This window comes from Gekko japonicus, unplaced genomic scaffold (assembly GCF_001447785.1).
Source record: "Gekko japonicus isolate JY-2015 unplaced genomic scaffold, Gekko_japonicus_V1.1 scaffold294, whole genome shotgun sequence".
NCBI lineage: Eukaryota > Metazoa > Chordata > Lepidosauria > Squamata > Gekkonidae > Gekko > Gekko japonicus.
The window spans coordinates 281,395-288,669 of NW_015163614.1; the positions used below are offsets into that span (position 1 = coordinate 281,395).

The window sequence follows — 7,275 nt, forward strand, 5'->3', positions numbered from 1 at the left end:
AGGCTGGGTGGTGGATCCACAACATGATCAGCACTTTCAGAAGTAAATATGGCCACCCTGGATGTGATGGAACACGACTGCAGGCAGTACACCCACCTCCCCACTTTGTTGGAGACCTGCATGGCTGAGGAACAGAGCTTCAGGAGGAGCTCCAGGGCTGATAGAGAAGGCAGCTGCAGCTCTCCTAGGAGGAAGCCTCAACATGGAAGGTGATCCAGAGAGGTTTCCTGGGATGCTCCAGCACAGGAACCTAACAGAGGTGGTCAGGTATTATTTTTCACCTCCTCTGGTTGCTCCCTGGCATGTCACTCATATGTAAGAAATGATGATATTGTGAACACATCACCATTAGAATCAATTATCAATACCTCTTATAGAGCTGTTTCACTTAGTGCTCTGTTTTCAGGAACATAACCAGTGTTAAAGGAGGTATGACTGTAGTTTTAACATCTTTTTGCCTGAAGCTATTTGCCTTTCTTTCTCTTTTGCCTCAATCACCTTTTTATGGACAAGATTTTAAAAATATTCTGCCTTTCTAATAAACCAAACCCATAAAACATTAAAATAATAACAGCATAACAATAAAACCATATTAAAACCAGCAACCACAATAATAACAAAACACAGCAGGAACAATACAGAGACCTCAGGAAGCATGCAATAGTACATAAAATCTCAGGTGGCATTTTATTGCAGCAGTGATAAACCATCTTTACAAATGAATGCAGAATGGGGAAGGGAATGCAGGTGGAGAAATAGCATGAGATGAATGGTTCTATTGGAAATACAGTATTTACATTTCTTGTAAATACAAACAGATATATGCATATAGAAGAAGAAGAAGAAGAAGAGATTGGATTTATATCCCATCCTTCACTTGGAGTCTCAGAGCGGCTTACAAACGCATTCTCTTCCCCTCCCTATACTTTTCCTGTTCCTACAGCTTTTATCTGCGTGGTCAGTGTTCAGAACTGTGATGATAGTAGCCAGTTTGGGGTGGAACTGAGTACAACATTTTGGGGCCCATGATACTCTCTATTAATCAGTGAACAGGCCTTTGGGGTCTCATTAAATTGCTCAAGTGTCTGTCCTAATTTCTGAATGGAGATGATCCCATCTTTGTTAATTAACTCAGGAAAGCTCCTATCTAATGGTTAGCATATGTGACCCCCCCCCCCCCCCAGCATTCTCTCCTCTGTATAATCCTGCGTGAGGGAAAGCATCCTAATTTCCCTCAAGGGTTAATGTGATTATTAGTAGGCCTGCTCCGGCTCACAGGTGTCTGTGGTCTGGGCCTTCCTGGTGGTACCATCCTTATCTCTTTCAAGGCTGGATTCAAGAATGTGGTAATAGATTAATCGCGAGAATCTGTACTTAGTTGTGTAACCAGATGGGATAGGGGGAATTTGGAGCAGATGTTAACACATTCTGGAAAGTTCCATCAAGGGGGATTCCTGATTGGATCCGAGACACCACCTGATGCTAGAGGGCAAAGGATATAATAAGGGTATAGGCCAGAGGACAGCCATGCTAACTTTGTGCTCATGCCACGCTAGTACGCTTTGATATGTTATGACACTTCATGATGGAATGCAACGTATAGAATGCTTTAGGCTACAGCTTGAATTCTTATGCTGCCATCTAATACCAGGTACCAGATGTATTAGATAGAACCATTAGCCTTTCTGTTGCTAAGCTATAGAGAGTGTGCTGCATACTGATATCTTTTTTAAAACTTCTGAACAATTTCTACAAAGGTCTGCTTGATTTCTGTGCATTTAAACCTCAAGTGCCCACAGGGCTGGGTACTGCTCAAGTAGTAAGGAGTGGTGACCCAGGGAGGACCAGGCTTGGGTCTCTGACACCCAATGAGGCATGTTAGGCTGAAACAGAGCAACTGGCACAAGATAACCCAGAACAAAGTTTGAGTCCAGTGGCACCTTTAAGACCAACAAAGTTTTATTCACAGTATAAGCTTTTGTGAGCAAGCACACTTCCTCAGATACCCAGTTACTTTCATGACAGAGTGGGGATTTGAATCTTGGTTCTATGGGCCCCAGTTCTATAGGTATGGTGGCTTGTAAAAAGAGATGAAAGGTTTTTTTAAAAATAAAAGAGCACAAAAACCCACAGTGCTCATAAAATAAATGCCAGGTTGCTTTCTTTCACTCCTCCTTCATATATTATGCATGTCTGTGCATAAAACCTTCTGACACTCATATTATCTCTCGAGTTTACTAATATGTATTGCATTATTCTGCCGTGAGCCATTTCCATAGAAGGATGCTGCCAAAGCTTCTGGTTCACTCTCTCTAGTGAGACTTCTGTCGCTTTCCAGTATATAAAGAAGCTTTGAGAAATGAGATTTGCATCCGTATGGGATAAAGAAGCTAGCAAAGCCAGAACATGCAACAGGTCAGTCATTCTGGCCCCAAGCCATTGTGAAGCTTATGGGAAATCATGTTTGCTGTGCATCAAATAGTATTTATTTCAACACGTACTTGGATCAAGTTCAGCATCTATAAAGGAGCACACGCTGTCTGTTTTGTGGCATGCTCTGTGATCATGCATCCTACTGTATCTTCAGTGTACATAAGCTGTTAAAAAAGAGATTTTGCCTTCTTGCTCCCATCTTTTTAGAAGTACACATTATAGTTCAAGCAAGTGACTCAAATGCAATATTTTATGAACAATGTTCTCTGGAATTTTTATCAGCTGGAAAGCCAACATTACATTTTATAGTAAAGGGCCTCTAAAACATTCATCAGGGGGGGAAAGTCAATACTATTTCGTGAATCAGGAAAGCTCTGCTTAGCTTAGCCCTTAGTGGACCAGCAACTAAATTCTATGGAATTTTTTGCACATCCCTTTTGAAATAATTTTAAGTCAACTCCAGTCCTACACAAGCTAGTTTACTCTTTTTTTAAAATAGAGATGTAATCTTTTGTATTCTTATTCTTTCAGCCTGCTCTGGCCAGTATATGACAAAACCAGCTGTTAGACAGACAGACCAAATCCCATGTCTTCATCAGACTCTTCAGAATCCTTCTTCCACTGGGGCAGCAGCCACAAAACCTGAAGGATCAGCCAGAAAGGCCTTCACAGCCAAGATTAGTTTGTGCCCATTGATGATGGACCCACATTTATATTTTCCCACCCTTCTTGCTTGTGATTTGCTCTCTGCTGCTGGGATTTGGGTATAGGTAGGTGGACTCAGGGCTCTGAGCCACACAGTCTCTGTGCTCACACTCTGCCCTGGCGCTTAGCTACTGGGTGCCTCCCCAGAGGACCCACATTTATATACCCCACCCTACCCCTCTTGCTTATGATCTGCTCTCTCCTTTTTGGGTTTGGGTGTAGTTACATGGATTCAGGGGTCTGATCTACAGAGTCTCTGTGTTCATACTGAGCACTGGGGCTTAGCTACTGAGTTCTTCCCCAGAGGAACCACAGCCAAGACTCATTGTACCCATTGATGATGGGCATGGAAGCAACAGTTGGGTAGCCAATTGGCAGGCAAATACTGGCAACATTACAGACACCTTCTAGGAAATGCTTGTGCAAGGCCTCCCCAATGAGATTCAAAACTTTGGGATTGTAAATCCTGCCAGTGTCAAACAATCTGCTGGATGATGAGCCCAAAGGAGAAGGGTGAGATGTTCAACATGTTCAGCAATGTGGCTTTGCTGGCACCCACTTTGTCTCCAGTCTTAATCAGTTGCTCATCACTCAGGATTTCAATGGTGCTTCCAGAGAGCTTGGTGGTGATGCCCAAAGCTTGGAAAAAGGAGGTCTTCTCAGGGCCCAACCCTGTGCTCTGGGCTGGCATGGTAACATCACAAGATGCAAGGGCACCTGCACAAGCAGCAGCTGGCACCTTATTGCCCCGTGACATGTCCCTGATTTCTGTCAACTCCTCCTTTATGAACACAAAGCTCATGTTGCTATGGATATGAGAAAAAAACTTCTCCAGGACAAGATTGTTTTCCAGATGTCCTTGGATAGCCTTGTGCATCATGATGTTCTTCCCCATCAGAATGATGGCCTTCCCATGCAAAGACATATGGATTTCTGCATTGGTTTGGAACCGACATTGTCTGCTCCCACAGTGAAACATAATCACCCAAGAGTTGGATGATCTTAAGGAGGCAGTTGGACTTCCACATGGCTTGCTATTCCCTGGGCATCACAGTGATCCAAGGATCATGTGGCAGCAGTGGTTTAAAGACTCAGGATGTTACTTCTGTCACTTGATGGAACAAAGTCACAAGCTAGTTTACTTTTGTAATGTTCTTAATACCTTAATACCTGGTTTCTTTATCTTTCTATGAGAGCTGGTGTATCCAGACATCTTTCAGCTTTGCAGAGTGGGGCTTTTCTGATTCTCCTACCTGCTGCAATTCCACAAGACCCTCCTCAAAACTTTGTTCCTGAGGAGGTCAGCAAATTCTATGGAACTGAATTGGAGGCAAAGTGGGAGCATTCAGTGGAAGAGGAGAGTCGGTGGAAATTTCTGCCCTTGATTCTGCAAGTAGAAATGCTGTTCTACTGAAGGAACTGCATGGTTGTATACCGATCACTGCCTTCAAAACAGCCGTACCCTATACCCCCATGCAAATTATTTTTAGTGCATGCACTATTGTCATGAATTTCTAGCCAGATGGATGGTTCACATAATGAATTCCATCATCTTGGTTAAAAAATCCCTCCAAATGTTCATGGGGGATACTGTTCAGAACAATTATTGCAGTGATGATTTGGAATTTATCAGAACCCATTTAAAGTGATACGATAAGCAAATTCTTTAGGATTAGAAACACTTTAGATTCCAAAGGCACAATTTAAATAGAGGGAAATCTTCATGCAAATACATATGAGACATCACAATGGAGAAAACTGATCAAAAGCACTCTGAATAGGATTCATCCCATGGATGGATAATGTCCTTAGACCATTAGCAAGTTCTTTTGCAGTTATGATTTGAACTGTGGTCTTGAGTCATAAAATTTATGCATGCTCACCACTATGCCTCCAGCATTTATAACCAGGCATGCTTTGAAAGACTAATGAAAAAGAAGCTGTTAGCAACGTTCTGTGTTAGATGAGCTGAGCACCACACATTAAAACAAACAATTAATTTGTTCTGCTTTGCCGTAAATCAGCTGGGAGTGTTTGCTGCTTTTAATTTGTTAGAGTTTTACTCTTCTACAAATCAAATTAGTAATCATGTATCTTGTTAGGCAGAAATCTAAGGAAACTGCAGTTCATGGGCAGTTAGGCAGCAGTGCCTGAACTCTTCCTTGCTGCTAAGGGTCAGCTTTTTGCTAACAAGATGCAATTGCCAAAAAAAGGGAGTGCCTAAGGGTGTGAATGCAACAGATATGAGAATTATACATTCCATGAAGCTCATCAAGCCTTCAAAGCTCTGTACTTTATGAGTATATTTGGATCCCAGCCATGTAGTTTTAAGCTCTTGATTGTGTCTCATTATGCAGCAGCATTAAAATAACGGGAGCAGAGAAATCTCCTAGCTACACAGATATTCATGCACAAATATGAACTGATCTTGGAAAGTCTTATTCCTACAAACAACATTCTTCTTTTTTTAAAAAATATGGATTTTGCTCACCCTTAGGTATTCAGATGACAGGGTACTGTGGGATGTTTATCTGAATGAAGCTTTCGCAGTCTTCTTTCTTTGAAATGTGGTGGTATTCACAGTCAGTCTTCAAAATGTAATTGCAGGATTTCTCAACTTGAGTGTGATATTTCTACATCCTTGCGGAATAAACTTCCAGAAAATAATGTAATCCAAGCAATATGTAAGGACTAACAACTCTGCAATTTACTGAAATTTAACAATAATTTTTGAGACATTTTTAATCCATTGTTGATTCATTATCATATATCTAATCCCAAATGGATCCATGGAGTATGGATTAAGAGATGCACAAAATGGAAGCAGGGACATACAGGTGGCATTTCTCTATAAACCGTAAGAAAGTCCCAGGTTTGCCGAAAATCTGAAATCTTAAAAAGTGGTATTAACCCCCTTAATAATATAAATAACTTTAAGAAAACAATGCCCACTGAGCTCTCAGGCACCAGTTCAGAGGTTGCTAGGGAACCACATCGATATTGCTGAGCCCTCCAAGCCTTGATTTTGGTCAATCAAAACCATGGAGGGGATGCAGGGGTGGATTTGGAGGACAAAACAGCCCAGGAAAGGGACCCATTCCCATCTCCTATCATGTCCCCTGATAGAGGAGGACTTAGCAGGGACAGGCCCAGCAGCAACCACTGAATACTCATACCCACAGCCCTTAGCCTGGTCCAGCAGCCACCATGCAACTGGGTCTAGTTGACCCTTGCAGCCACTGCACAGCTGGACCCAACTTTTCTTGTGGAGAAGCAACTAGGGGAGGGAAGGCTGAAAATGGGGGCAGATGAAGGTAGATTGGCTGGTGGGTGAGAAGTAGAGAAGGAAGAAGGAATGGGGGAGAGGCTATGGGGGCTGCCAGGGAAAGGAAAGAAGAAACTGTGGATGAAGAGGTTAGAGGGGGAAATGAGATGCTGCCACAAGTCTTTGCTGGTCCCCTGGTTGTATAATCTATATTTTTTAAGACTATAGACGTTGAAACTAAATAGGAAGTTAGTAGATCCTCCCCGTCACTTTGGGTGATACAATACCACAGAATGCCAAGCTGGATGAAGGCAAAGCATTTAGCAGAGATACATGGTTTTAATTGTAAGCCTCCTTGAGCAGGACTCTGGTGGCATTAAAATAGCGTAAACAAATTAACATACAAATAAATAAGAAGTATGAAAAATCTCATGGGAGTGTGTTTTAAAAGGTAACTGGACTTACTTTTATGGCTATGGCAGGCAAAGTTCCACCCACCTGCTCTGATGTTGGGTTATCCATGGATTATTGTGCAACAATCAGCAATGGTTTTTCTTGCCATGTAATACTTCATCCTACCCTTTTAAAACAGTATGGTGTCCTGGTTGATTGATTCAATTTCTACCCCGCGCTTCCAGCCTGCTGTCATAATAGGTGATTTTACCCACACATTGATTGGGTCAATATGTTTCAAGTCGGGAACAAGAGATTGAGTTTCTAGACACTCTCAATGACTGTGCTATGGAACAGTTGGTCACAGAAACTACCAGGGGAGAGGCGGTCCTGGATTTGGTCCTAAGTAATTATGCCCAAGACCTGGTGAGAGATGTTAAAAGTGATTGTACTGCTTGGGAACAAAGACCATAATGTTA

The 7,275-nt window shown here is 42.2% G+C and overlaps 1 pseudogene; it reads right to left on the reverse strand.

Annotated features, from left to right (window-relative positions):
• Positions 1 to 3,037: 3,037 nt before the first annotated feature.
• Positions 3,038 to 4,187, reverse strand: LOC107107123 (annotated as a pseudogene).
• Between the last annotated feature and the right edge of the window lie 3,088 nt (positions 4,188 to 7,275).